The 15023-nt window shown below is 47.3% G+C and overlaps 1 pseudogene; it reads left to right on the plus strand.

Moving 5' to 3' along the window:
- LOC119315983 overlaps window positions 1-286 on the plus strand; it is an 8380-nt pseudogene extending 8094 nt beyond the window's left edge.
- Window positions 287-15023: the final 14737 nt, after the last annotated feature.

Consider the following 15023-nt stretch of genomic DNA (forward strand, 5'->3'; position numbering starts at 1 on the left):
CTATGCCTACGGCAGCCGTCGGCATAGATAAGGCCGTAGGCATATAAGGTTATTCTGGTAGTGTTGCTTGCTTTGTGAACCAACTTGACTTAACTGAGTTTCGTATCATGCGCAGATGGCTCAAGCCTGTGGAGGACTGCCAGAGGCGCTAACCAGGTTTGGTTGGCCTATGTCTGCTATAGAACATGTAGATGAATGGAGGTATATGCACAAGTATCTTAAGGCCCGGCTTCCATTGTCACAGGAACACCTTTTAGATTTGTTAGTCGATATCCGACACTGGTAGGGTGTTTCAGCTGCCTGTAATAATGCCTATTTTCTTCCTTGAGCTTGTAAGTTTGCTCCACTTCAATGTGATGACCATCTCCGATGGAGAACCGATGCGAGAAAGACGTTGATAGTGGCCAAAGATCTTTCTGTGGCATCAGATAAACTGTTCTTCTTCTTCTTGAATACACAAAGTATAATTGTATTGAACTGGCGGCACGTGACTAAATTTCTTTCAGTGGACTGGTAAAATAAAGTCGCTTTATCACAGTTCGGGCAAATATCACTACGTGCAGACATACTCTCTTCGTAAAGAAATATAAAAGCATTTACAGAGTGAGTACTTTCGAAGGACTCTGTCGCTCAAAGCATAGAAGCATCGCCATGCATCGAAATCACTAATTGAGGAGTACCCGTTGCAAAGATCACTCCAATTCCAATGGTTGCGACAAGTGGCGCCCATGCAGCGCGCGGCGCCCATGCAGCGCGCCACTTGTCGCAACGTGGGAGTTTTTTTATAGATCTGTTTATTCAAAACGTTTTATCTCTCAAACCGTGCGTCCAAATCTCGAACCGCTTTCACCATTGGATTCCTCATGTCGAGATCTTCAAACCTAGATCCCATGTTGATAGGTTTTGACGAACTTTTTTTTCACGAAAAAACCGAACCGAGAGCACAGGTTTTTTTTCCCTTTTCGAAAGAGGCACGCCCGTGCCTCTCATGAAATCACAACCGTGCCTTTCGCGGAAACAAAAACTGTGACTCTCGCGGAAGGAAAAAAGAAAAAGAAAACGTGCGTTTTTTTGTTTCCGAGGAGGCACGGCCGTGACTCTCGTGAAAACACAACTGTGACTCTTGCGAAAGCAAAACCGTGACTCTCACGAAAGAACAAAATAATAGAAAATGCATTTTTTTCCTTTCCGAGAGGCATGGCCGTGACTCTCGCGAAAGCACAACGATGCCTCTCGCGGAAGCAAAACCGTGACTCTCGCGAAAGAAAAAAAAATGCGTTTTTTTTCGTTTCCGAGAGGCACGACCATGACTCTCGCGAAAGCACATCGTGCCTCTCGTAGAAGCAAAACCGTGACTCTCGCGAAAGAAAAAAAACAGAAAACGTGTATTTTTCGTTTTCGAGAGGCACGGTCATGACTCTCGCAAAAGCAAAATCGTGCCTCTCGTGGAAGCAAAACCGTGCCTCTCACGAAAGGAAAAAAACGCGTTTTTTCGCGTGAATATTTTTTTTCAATTTTTTGTTGAAAAGTTTAGGAAGACCGGTGGAAAACCAATATGTAAAAAAAACCTAGAAAAAAACCATTTAAAAAGCCAAAAACGCGTGCGAAAAAAAACAAATCTGAAGGAAGCGCCCAGAGCATGACACATGGCGAATGGCTGAGAGCGCGCCAAGTGGCGCTGATCGTTGCGAGGTTCCCGAAGGAGCGCTCGTTAACTAGTTGCTCTCGCCATGCATAGTCAAAATTATTATTGTTGCAGAAAATAGGCGTCATGATAGCATCTCCGATTATAGGCCCATTAGGCGTCATGATAGCATCTCCGATTATAGAAGGAGGGTGCCGAGGGCATCTCCGATTATAGGTCCATTACCCTCATTCATGCCATCGCCAAGATTTTATCTCTGCGTCTTGCGCCGCACATGGACACCCTGATCTCCAACACAAGGAGCATTCATGATAATTTCATGTATGTTCGGAACTTCGCTCGCCGTCTACACAAGTGCAAGACTCTGGCCCTCTTGTTCAAGCTTGACACCGAAAAGGCCTTCAACTCCGTCAGATGGGAATATGTGTTGGACCTAATGCAACACATGGGGTTTCCAGATAAATTTCGGAATTGGATTGCTGCGTTGCTCTACTCTTCATCCCCGCGGTTCCTCCTCAACGGCCTGCCTGGTTCCCCCATCAGGCATGGACGTGGGTTTCGCCAAGGAGACCCTATTTCGCCGCTTCTGTTTGTCCTTGCAATTGACCCACTGCACAAGATCCTTGAACCGGCAACACGTAAGGGTATCCTTCATAAGATCCGAGGGCGAGGTGCCATGGTTAGAACCTCCCTGTACGCCGATGATGCCGCCATTTTTTGGCACCAATAAAGAGAGATGTTGACAACCTAGCGGCCATCTTAAAGGGATTTGGTGATGTGACGGGTCTCTGCACTAATTTCCATAAAAGCTCAGTGGTGCCCATTCGGTGTGCAAACCTTGACTTAACGCGCATCCTCCATAGTATTCCGGCATCAAGGGTGTCCTTCCCAATCAAATATTTGGATCTTCCGCTTTGAGTGTGGTAGCTGAGGAAAGTTGACTTCCAATACCTTGAGGACAAGGCGACCGGAAAATTGGTCACCTGGGACGGGAAAATATCACCACCATTGGGCGCACGGCCCTAGTTCGGTCGGTCATCACCTCCCAGGTCGTGTACTCCATCACCCTCCTCATTGTCCCGCAAGGCTCCCTCAACAACGTCAACAAGATTGAGCGGGCTTTTCTCTGGTCTGGCTCAGAGAAAACTACCGATGCAAAATGCAAAGTCAACTGGGATGTGGTATGTCGACCTACAAGCTATGGAGGCATGGGTGTCCTCAACACCGATAACTTTGCCCGTGCCTTGCGGCTGAGATGGCTTTGGTATGAATGAAAGGAGCCGAGCAAACTATGGGTGGGTCTAGGAAACCCTTGCGTCGAGGAGGACCGCGACTTCTTCTACGCCTCCACTACTATCATCATCGACAATGAAGCCAAAACGCCTTTTTGAGACTCACCTTGGTTACTTGGTCACAAGCCCAAGGAAATTGTGCCTCTCATTTTTGATGCCTCAAGGAGAAAGAACTGCAAGGTGCGGGACGCTCTCAAGGGGGATGCTTGGATGTTGAAGATCAGTCGAGACACCGTTATCACTGGCCACCACGTCCGTGAATTTTTTACTCTTTGGATGCTCATTCATGACTTCCAGTTCCATGAGCACACCGAAGATGACATCATATGGAAACACTCTACGGATGGTCTTTACTTGGCGTCGACCGTGTACAAGGCGCAATTCCTTCGTTTGACGCTCTCCCCAATTGTGACGCCCCCGATTCAAACATACACTAATCATACACGCAAATGTGTGCGATCAAGATCAGGGACTCACGGGAAGATATCACAACACAACTCTACAAATAAAATAAGTCATACAAGCATCATATTACAAGCCAGGGGCCTTGAGGGCTCGAATACAAGAGCTCGATCATAGACGTGTCAGCGGAAGCAATAATATCTGAGTACAGACATAAGTTAAACAAGTTTGCCTTAAGAAGGCTAGCACAAACTGGGATACAGATCGAAAGAGGCACAGGCCTCCTGCCTGGGATCCTCCTAAACTACTCCTGGTCGTCGTCAGCGGGCTGCACGTAGTAGTAGACACCTCCCGAGTAGTAGTAGTCGTCGACGGTGGCGCCTGGCTCCTGGGCTCCAACGTCTGGTCGCAGCAATCGGGTATAGAAAGGGGGAAAAGAGGGAGCAAAGCAACCATGAGTACTCATCCAAAGTACTCGCAAGCAAGGAGCTGCACTACATATGTATGCATTGGTACCAAATGGAATAAGGATATCATATGTGGACTGAACTGCAGAATGCCGAAATAAGAGGGGGATAGCTAGTCCTATCGAAGACTACGCTTCTCGTAACCTCCATCTTGCAGCAGGAGAAGAGAGTAGATGGTAAGTTCACCAAGTAGCAACGTGTAGCATAATCCTACCCGGCGCTCCTCTCCTCGTCGCCCTGTTAGAGAGCGACCACCGGGTGTATCTGGCACTTGGAAGGGTGTGTTTTTATTAAGTATCCAGTTCTAGTTGTCATAGGGTCAAGGTACAACTCCAAGTCGTCCTGTTACCGAAGATCACGGCTATTCGAATAGATTAACTTCCCTGCAGGGGTGCACCACATAACCCAACACGCTCGATCCCATTTGGCCGGACACACTTTCCTGGGTCATGCCCGGCCTCGGAAGATCAACACGTCGCAGCCCTACCTAGCCACAACAGAGAGGTCAGCATGCCGGTCTAAATCCTATGGTGCAGGGGTCTGGGCCCATCGCCCATTGCACACCTGCACGTTGCGTACGCGGCCGGTGAGCAGACCTAGCCTCCCTTATACAAGAGCAGGCATTCCAGTCCACCCGGCGCGCGCCGCTCAGTCGCTGACGTCACGAACGCTTCGGCTGATACCACGACGTCGAGTGCCCATAACTGTCCCCGCGTAGATGGTTAGTGTGTATAGACCAGTGGCCAGACTCAGATCAAATACCAAGATCTTGTTAAACGTGTTAAGTATCCGCGGACGCCGACTAGGGCCAGGCCCACCTCTCTCCTAGGTGGTCTTGTTGGAAATATGCCATAGAGGCAATAATAAAATGATTATTATATTTCCTTGTTCATGATAATTGTCTATTGTTCATGCTCTAATTGTATTATCCGGAAATTGTAATACATGTGTGAATACATAGACCACAATGAGTCCCTAGTGAGCCTCTAGTTGACTAGCTCGTTGATCAACAGATAGTCATGGTTTCCTGGCTATGGACATAAGGATGTCATTGATAACGGGATCACATCATTAGGAGAATGATGTGATGGACAAGACCCAATCCTAGACATAGCACAAGATCGTATAGTTCGTTTGCCAAATTTTTCCAATGTCAAGTATCTTTTCCTTAGACCATGAGATCATGTAACTCCCGGATACCGTAGGAGTGCTCTGGGTATACCAAACGTCACAACGTAACTGGGTGACTACAAAGGTGTACTACGGGTATCTCTGAAAGTGTCTGTTGGGTTGACACGGATCAAGACTGGGATTTGTCACTCCGTATGACGGAGAGGTATCTCTGGGCCCACTCGGTAATGCATCATCATAATGAGCTCAAAGTGACCAAGTGTCTGGTCACGGGATCATGCATTACGGTACGAGTAAAGTGACTTGCCGGTAACGAGATTGAACAAGGTATTGGGATACCGACGATCGAATCTCGGGCAAGTAACGTACCGATTGACAAAGGGAATTGTATACGGGGTTGCTTGAATCCTCGACATCGTGGTTCATCCGATGAGATTATCGAGGAGCATGTGGGAGCCAACATGGGTATCCAGATCCCATTGTTGGTTATTGACCGGAGAGCCGTCTCGGTCATGTCTACATGTCTCCCGAACCCGTAGGGTCTACACACTTAAGGTTCGGTGACGGTAGAGTTGTAGAGATATGAATATGCAGTAACCCGAAAGTTGTTCGGAGTCCCGGATGAGATCCTGGATGTCACGAGGAGTTCCAGAATGGTCCGGAGGTGAAGAATTATATATAGGAAGTGCAGTTTCGGCCATCAGGATAGTTTCGGGGGTCACCGGTATTGTACCGGGACCACCGGAAGGGTCCCGGGGGTCCACCGGGTGGGGCCACCCATGCCGGAGGGCCCCATGGGCCAAAGTGGGGAGGGGAACCAGCCCATAGTGGGCTGGTGTGCCCCCCTAGGCCCATCCCATGCGCCTAGGGTTGGGAACCCTAGGGAGGGGGGCGCCCCACCTGGCTTGGGGGGCACTCCACCTCTTGGCCGCCCCCCCTAGGAGTTCCCAACTCCTAGGGCCGGCGCCCCCCATAGGGGGCCTATATAAAGGGGGGAGGGGCAGCCGCACCCTTGTGTCTTGGTGCCTCCCTCTCCCCTGGTACACCTCTCCCTCTCGCAGTCTAACAGCGAAGCCCTGCTGCGGTGACGCCCTGCATCCACCACCACACCGTCGTGCTGCTGGATCTTCATCAACCTCTCCTCCCCCTTGCTGGATCAAGAAGGAGGAGACGTCACACTGACTGTATGTGTGTTGAACACGGAGGTGCCGTCCGTTCGGCGCTAGGATCTCCGGTGATTTGGATCACGTCGAGTACGACTTCCTCATCCCCGTTCTTTGAACGCTTCCGCGCGTGATCTACAAAGGTATGTAGATGCAATCCGATCACTCGTTGCTAGATGAACTCATAGATGGATCTTGGTGAAACCGTAGGAAATTTTTTGTTTTCTGCAACGTTCCCCAACAAGTCTCAACCTGCCATGTCGCTCCGCCTCAAAGTAACAGTCGGGGGCCGTCGGGAACCCAGGCCCACCTCTACCGGGATGGATCCACCTGCCCCTTCAGCCCCCATCTCCGAACAGTATCATAAGTAATGTAACAGTATAAAGTATATAGTGTATGCCCGTGATCACCTCCCGAGTGATCACGACCCAGTAGTATAGCATGGCAGACGGACAAGAGTGTAGGACCACTGATGGAGCACTAGCATCCTATACTAAGAGTAGGATAGCAGGTAAGGGTAACAACTGTAGCAACAATGACAGGCTATGCGGTAGAATAGGATAAATCGAAAGCAGTAACATGCTACACTACTCTAATGCAAGCAGTAGAGAGGAATACGCGATATCTGGTGATCAAGGGGGGGCTTGCCTGGTTGCTCCGGCAAGAGAGGGGTTGTCAACACCGTAGTCGTACTGGGTAACAGCGGCGTTGGTCTCGGTGTCTAGCGAGAGAAGAGGGGAAAGAAACAATAAATATAATGCAAACAAAGAATCTCAAAACATAATGAGGCAATACACGGTGCTAGGTATGCCCTAACGCGGTATGAGGTGATACCGACGAAGGGGGGAAACATCCGGGAAAGCATCCTGAGCTAGGTCTATGCGTAGTTCTCCTTGCACGAGTAGAACACAATTTGTTGTGGGCGTAGATGTTGTCAACTTTCTTGACGCTACTAGTCTTATCTTGCTTCAGCGGTATTGTGGGATGAAGCGGCCTGGACCGACCTTACACGTACGCTTACGTGAGACTGGTTCCACCGACTGACATGCACTAGTTGCATAAGGTGGCTAGCGGGTGTCTGTCTCTCCCACTTTAGTTGGAGCGGATTCGATGAAAGGGGTCCTTATGAAGGGTAAATAGAAGTTGACGAATCACGTTGTGGCTATTACGTAGGTAAGAAAATGTTCTTGCTAGAACCCTTTTGCAGCCACGTAAAACTTGCAACAACAATTAGAGGATGTCTAACTTGTTTTTGCAGCAACTGATTTGTGATGTGATATGGCCAAAGTTGTGATGAATGATGAATGATATATATGTGATGTATGAGATCATGTTCTTGTAATAGGAATCACGACTTGCATGTCGATGAGTATGACAACCGGCAAGAGCCATAGGAGTTGTCTTTATTTTTTGTATGACCTGCGTGTCATTGAGAAACGCCATGTAAATTACTTTACTTTATTGCTAAACGCGTTAGCCATAGTAGTAGAAGTAATAGTTGGCGAGCAACTTCATGGAGACACGATGATGGAGATCATGGTGTCATGCCGGTGACAAGATGATCATGGAGCCCCAAGATGGAGATCAGAGGAGCTATGTGATATTGGCCATATCATGTCACTATTATTATTTGATTGCATGTGATGTTTATCATGTTTTTGCATCTTGTTTACTTAGAACGGCGGTAGTAAATAAGATGATCCCTCATAGTAATTTCAAGAAAGTGTTCCCCCTAACTGTGCACCGTTGCGACAGTTTGTTGTTTCGAAGCACCACGTGATGATGGGGTGTGATAGATTCCAACGTTCACATACAACGGGTGTAAGACAGATTTACACATGCAAACACTTAGGTTGACTTGACGAGCCTAGCATGTACAGACATGGCCTCGGAACACAGAAGACCGAAAGGTCGAGCATGAGTCGTATAGAAGATACGATCAACATGAAGATGTTCACCGATGTTGACTAGTCCATCTCACGTGATGATCGGACACGGCCTAGTTAACTCGGATCATGTTATACTTAGATGACTGGAGGGATGTCTATCTAAGTGGGAGTTCATTATATAATTTGCTTAGATGAACTTAATTATCATGAACTTAGTCTAAAATCTTTACAATATGTCTTGTAGATCAAATGGCCAACATTGTCCTCAACTTCAACGCGTTCCTAGATAAAACCAAGCTGAAAGACGATGGCAGCAACTATACGGACTGGGTCCGGAACCTGAGGATCATCCTCATAGCTGCCAAGAAAGATTATGTCCTACTAGCACCGCTAGGTGACACACCCGTCCCACAGAACCAAGACGTTATGAACGCTTGGCAGACACGTGCTGATGATTACTCCCTCGTTCAGTGCGGCATGCTTTACAGCTTAGAACCGGGGCTCCAAAAGCGTTTTGAGCGACATGGAGCATATGAGATGTTCGAAGAGCTGAAAATGGTTTTCCAAGCTCATGCCCGGGTCGAGAGATATGAAGTCTCCGACAAGTTCTTCAGCTGTAAGATGGAGGAAAATAGTTCTGTCAGTGAGCACATACTCACTATGTCTGGGTTACATAACCGCTTGACTCAGCTGGGAGTTAATCTCCCGGATGACGCGGTCATTGACAGAATCCTCCAGTCGCTTCCAGCAAGCTACAAGAGCTTTGTGATGAACTTCAATATGCAGGGGATGGAAAAGACCATTCCTGAAGTATTTGCAATGCTGAAATCAGCAGAGGTAGAAGTCAAAAAGGACCATCAAGTGTTGATGGTGAATAAAACCACTAAGTTCAAGAAAGGCAAGGGTAAGAAGAACTTCAAGAAGGACGACAAGGGAGTTGCCGCGCCCGGTAAGCAAGCTGCCGGGAAGAAGCCAAAGAATGGACCCAAGCCCGAGACTGGGTGTTTTTATTACAAGGGAAGTGGTCACTGGAAGCGGAACTGCCCCAAATACTTAGCGGACAAGAAGGCCGGCAAAACGAAAGGTATATGTGATATACATGTAATTGATGTGTACCTTACCAGCACTCATAGTATCTCCTGGGTATTTGATATCGGTGCAGTTGCTCACATTTGTAACTCAAAGCAAGAGCTGCGGAATAAACGGAGACTGGCGAAGGACGAGGTGACGATGCGCGTCGGGAATGGTTCCAAGGTCGATGTGATCGCCGTCGGCACGCTACCTCTACATTTACCTACGGGATTAGTTTTGAACCTCAATAATTGTTATTTGGTGCCAAGTTTGAGCATGAACATTGTATCAGGATCTCGTTTAATATGAGATGGCTACTCATTTAAATCCGAGAATAATGGTTGTTCTATTTATATGAGAGATATGTTTTATGGTCATGCTCCTATGGTGAATGGTTTATTCATAATGAATCTCGAGCGTAATGCTACACATATTCATAGTGTGAATACCAAAAGATGTAAGGTTGATAATGATAGTCCCACATACTTGTGGCACTGTCGTCTTGGTCACATAGGTGTCAAACGCATGAAGAAGCTCCATGCTGATGGACTTTTAGAGTCTCTTGATTACGAATCATTTGACACGTGCGGACCATGCCTCATGGGTAAGATGACCAAGACTCCGTTCTCAGGAACAATGGAGCGAGCAACCAACCTATTGGAAATCATACATACTGATGTGTGCGGTCCAATGAGTGTTGAGGCTCGTGGTGGCTATCGTTATGTTCTCACCCTCACTGATGACTTGAGTAGATATGGGTATATCTACTTAATGAAACACAAGTCTGAAACCTTTGAAAAGTTCAAGGAATTTCAGAGTGAGGTTGAGAATCAACATGACAGAAAAATCAAGTTTTTGCGATCAGATCGTGGAGGAGAATACTTGAGTCACGAATTTGGTACACACTTAAGAAAATGTGGAATAGTTTCACAACTCACGCTGCCTGGAACACCTCAGCGTAATGGTGTGTCCGAACGTCGTAATCGCACTCTATTGGATATGGTGCGATCTATGATGTCTCTTACCGATTTACCGCTGTCATTTTGGGGCTATGCTTTAGAGACTGCCGCATTCACTTTAAATAGGGCTCCGTCGAAATCCGCTGAGACGACACCGTATGAATTATGGTTTGGGAAGAAGCCTAAGCTGTCGTTTCTAAAAGTTTGGGGGTGCAATGCTTATGTCAAGAAACTTCAACCTGAAAAGCTCGATCCCAAGTCGGAAAAATGCGTCTTCATAGGATACCCTAAATAAACTATTGGGTATACTTTCTACCTCAGATCGGAAGGCAAGATCTTTGTTGCCAAGAATGGATCCTTTCTAGAGAAGGAGTTTCTCTCGAAAGAAGTAAGTGGGAGGAAAGTAGAACTTGATGAAGTATTACCTCTTGAACTGGAAAGTGGCGCAACTCAGGAAAATGTTCCTGTGGTGCCTGCACCAATTAGAGAGGAAGTTAATGATGATGATCAAGATACTTCTGATCAAGCTCCTACTAAACTTCGAAGGTCCACAAGGACACGTTCCGCACCAGAGTGGTACGACAACCCTGTCTTGGAAATCATGTTGTTAGACAACAGTGAACCTTCGAACTACGAAGAAGTGATGGCGGGCCCAGATTCCGACAAATGGCTGGAAGCCATGAAATCCGAGATAGGATCCATGTATGAAAACGAAGTATGGACTTTGACTGACTTGCCCGATGATCGGCGAGCCATAGAAAATAAATGGATCTTTAAGAAGAAGACAGACACGGATGGTAATGTGACCATCTATAAAGCTAGGCTTGTCGCTAAGGGTTATCGACAAGTTCAAGGGGTTGACTACGATGAGACATTCTCTCCCGTAGCAAAGCTGAAGTCCGTCCGAATCATGTTAGCTATTGCCGCATACTATGATTATGAGATATGGCAAATGGACGTCAAAACGGCATTCCTTAACAGTCATCTTAAGGAAGAACTGTATATGATGCAGCCGGAAGGTTTTGTCGATCCTAAGAATGCTGACAAGGTGTGCAAGCTCCAACGCTCGATTTATGGGCTGGTGCAAGCATCTCGGAGTTGGAACACTCGCTTTGATGAGATGATCAAAGCATTTGGGTTTATGCAGACTTATGGAGAAGCCTGCGTTTACAAGAAAGTGAGTGGGAGCTTTGTAGCATTTCTCATATTATATGTGGATGACATACTTATGATGGGAAATGATATAGAGCTTTTGGACAGCATTAAGGCCTACTTGAATAAGAGTTTTTCAATGAAGGACCTTGGAGAAGCTGCTTATATATTAGGCATCAAGATCTATAGAGATAGATCAAGATGCCTCATAGGTCTTTCACAAAGCACATACCTTGATAAGATATTGAAGAAGTTCAATATGGATCAGTCAAAGAAGGGGTTCTTGCCTGTGTTGCAGGGTGTGAAATTGAGCTCAGCTCAATGTCCGACCACGGCAGAAGATATAGAAGAGATGAGTGTCATCCCCTATGCCTCAGCCATAGGTTCTATTATGTATGCCATGCTGTATACCATACCTGATGTAAACCTTGTCGTAAGTTTGGTAGGTAGGTACCAAAGTAATCCCGGCAAGGAACACTGGACAACGGTCAAGAATATCCTGAAGTACCTGAAAAGGACTAAGGAAATGTTTCTCGTTTATGGAGGTGACGAAGAGCTCGTCGTAAAGGGTTACGTCGATGCTAGCTTCGACACAGATCTGGATGACTCTAAGTCACAAACCGGATACGTGTATATTTTGAATGGTGGGGCAGTAAGCTGGTGCAGTTGCAAGCAAAGCGTTGTGCCGGGATCTACATGTGAAGCAGAGTACATGGCAGCCTCGAAGGCAGCACACGAAGAAGTCTGGGTGAAGGAGTTCATTACCGACCTAGGAGTCATACCCAATGCGTCGGGCCCGATGACTCTCTTCTGTGACAACACTGGAGCTATTGCCCTTGCCAAAGAGCCCAGGTTTCACAGGAAGACCAGGCATATCAAGCGTCGCTTCAACTCCATTCGTGAAAGTGTTCAAAATGGAGACATAGAGATTTGTAAAGTACATACGGACCTGAATGTAGCAGATCCGTTGACTAAACCTCTCCCTAGAGCAAAACATGATCAACACCAGAATTCCATGGGTGTTCGATTCATCACATTGTAACTAGATGATTGACTCTAGTGCAAGTGGGAGACTGTTGGAAATATGCCCTAGAGGCAATAATAAAATGATTATTATATTTCCTTGTTCATGATAATTGTCTATTGTTCATGCTCTAATTGTATTATCCGGAAATCGTAATACATGTGTGAATACATAGACCACAATGAGTCCCTAGTGAGCCTCTAGTTGACTAGCTCGTTGATCAACAGATAGTCATGGTTTCCTGGCTATGGACATAAGGATGTCATTGATAACGGGATCACATCATTAGGAGAATGATGTGATGGACAAGACCCAATCCTAAACATAGCACAAGATCGTATAGTTCGTTTGCCAAAGTTTTTCCAATGTCAAGTATCTTTTCCTTAGACCATGAGATCGTGTAACTCCCGGATACCGTATGAGTACTCCGGGTATACCAAACGTCACAACGTAACTGGGTGACTATAAAGGTGTACTATGGGTATCTCCAAAAGTGTCTGTTGGGTTGACACGGATCAAGACTGGGATTTGTCACTCCGTTTGACGGAGAGGTATCTCTGGGCCCACTCGGTAATGCATCATCATAATGAGCTCAAAGTGACCAAGTGTCTGGTCACGGGATCATGCATTATGGTACGAGTAAAGTGACTTGCCGGTAACGAGATTGAACGAGGTATTAGGATACCGACGATCGAATCTCGGGCAAGTAACGTACCGATTGACAAAGGGAATTGTATACGGGGTTGCTTGAATCCTCGACATCGTGGTTCATCCGATGAGATTATCGAGGAGCATGTGGGAGCCAACATGCGTATCCAGATCCCGCTATTGGTTATTGACCGGAGAGCCATCTCGGTCATGTCTACATGTCTCCCGAACCCGTAGGGTCTACACACTTAAGGTCGGTGATGCTAGGGTTGTAGAGATATGAATATGCAGTAACCCGAAAGTTGTTCGGAGTCCCGGATGAGATCCTGGACGTCACGAGGAGTTCCGAAATGGTCCGGAGGTGAAGAATTATATATAGGAAGTGCAGTTTCGGCCATCGGGATAGTTTCGGGGGTCATCGGTATTGTACCGGGACCACCGGAAGGGTCCCGGGGGTCCACCGGGTGGGGCCACCCATCCCGGAGGGCCCCATGGGCCATAGTGGGGAGGGGAACCAGCCCATAGTGGGCTGGTGCGCCCCCCTAGGCCCATCCCATGCGCCTAGGGTTGGGAACTCTAGGGAGGGGGGCGCCCCACCTGGCTTCGGGGGCACTCCACCCCTTGGCCGCCGCCCCCCCCTAGGAGTTCCCATCTCCTAGGGCCGGCGCCCCCCATAGGGGGGCCTATATAAAGGGGAGGGAGGGGCAGTCGCACCCTTGTGTCTTGGCGCCTCCCTCTCCCCTGCTACACCTCTCCCTCTCGCAGTCTAACGGCGAAGCCCTGCTGCGGTGACGCCCTGCATCCACCACCACGCCGTCGTGTTGCTGGATCTTCATCAACCTCTCCTCCCCGCTTGCTAGATCAAGAAGGAGGAGACATCACACTGACCGTACGTGTGTTGAACACGGAGGTGCCATCCGTTCGGCGCTAGGATCTCCGGTGATTTGGATCACGTCGAGTACGACTTCCTCATCCCCGTTCTTTGAACGCTTCTGCGCGTGATCTACAAAGGTATGTAGATGCAATCCGATCACTCGTTGCTAGATGAACTCATAGATGGATCTTGGTGAAACCATAGGATTTTTTTTGTTTTCTGCAACGTTCCCCAATAGGTCTCAACCTGCCCTGTCGCTCCGCCTCAAAGTAACAGTCGGGGGCCGTCGGGAACCCATGCCCACCTCTACCGGGATGGAGCCACCTGCCCCTTCAGCCCCCATCTTCGAACAGTATCATAAGTAATGTAACGGTATAAAGTATATAGTGTATGCCCATGATCACCTCCCGAGTGATCACGACCCAGTAGTATAGCATGGCAGACGGACAAGAGTGTAGGACCACTGATGGAGCACCAGCATCCATACTAAGAGTAGGATAGCAGGTAAGGGTAACAACTGTAGCAACAATGACAGGCTATGCGGTATAATAGGATAAATCGAAAGCAGTAACATGCTACACTACTCTAATGCAAGCAGTAGAGAGGAATAGGTGATATCTGGTGATCAAGGGGGGGCTTGCCTGGTTGCTCCGGCAAGAGAGGGGTCGTCAACACCGTAGTCGTAGTGGGTAACAGCGGCGTTGGTCTCGGTGTCTAGCGAGAGAAGAGGGGAAAGAAACAATAAATATAATGCAAACAAAGAATCTCAAAACATAATGAGGCAATACACGGTGCTAGGTATGCCGTAACGCGGTATGAGGTGATACCGACGAAGGGAGGAAACATCCGGGAAAGTATCCCCGGAGTTTTGCGTTTTCGGACAAATGAATTGGAGGGGGAAAGTTGCGTGTTCTCTATGCTAGGGGTGTGTGGCGGACGAACGGGCTACGTATCCGGATTAGTCTCGTCGTTCTAAGCAACTTTCATGTACAAAGTTTTTTCATCCGAGTTACAGTTTATTTTATATGATTTTTCAATGTTTTAAACAATTTTCTGGATTTTAATTATAATTCAAAAATAAGAGTGAAATGCTAGGTGCACCCGGTGTAGTGCACCAGTGAGGCTAACTAGTGGGTCCGGTCAACCACTGACTCAACAGTTGACTGGTCCACGGTTGACCAGTCAACTGGTCTGGTGGGACCCGCATGGCAGTGTGATTAAGATAACTAACTAAGAATTAATTTATTAACTTATTAATTAATTATTTTTACTAATTGTTAACTTTATTTAAATAAATTTTCTTTTG

The sequence above is a fragment of the Triticum dicoccoides genome, chromosome 6A, assembly GCF_002162155.2.
Source record: "Triticum dicoccoides isolate Atlit2015 ecotype Zavitan chromosome 6A, WEW_v2.0, whole genome shotgun sequence".
Taxonomy (NCBI): Eukaryota; Viridiplantae; Streptophyta; class Magnoliopsida; order Poales; family Poaceae; genus Triticum; species Triticum dicoccoides.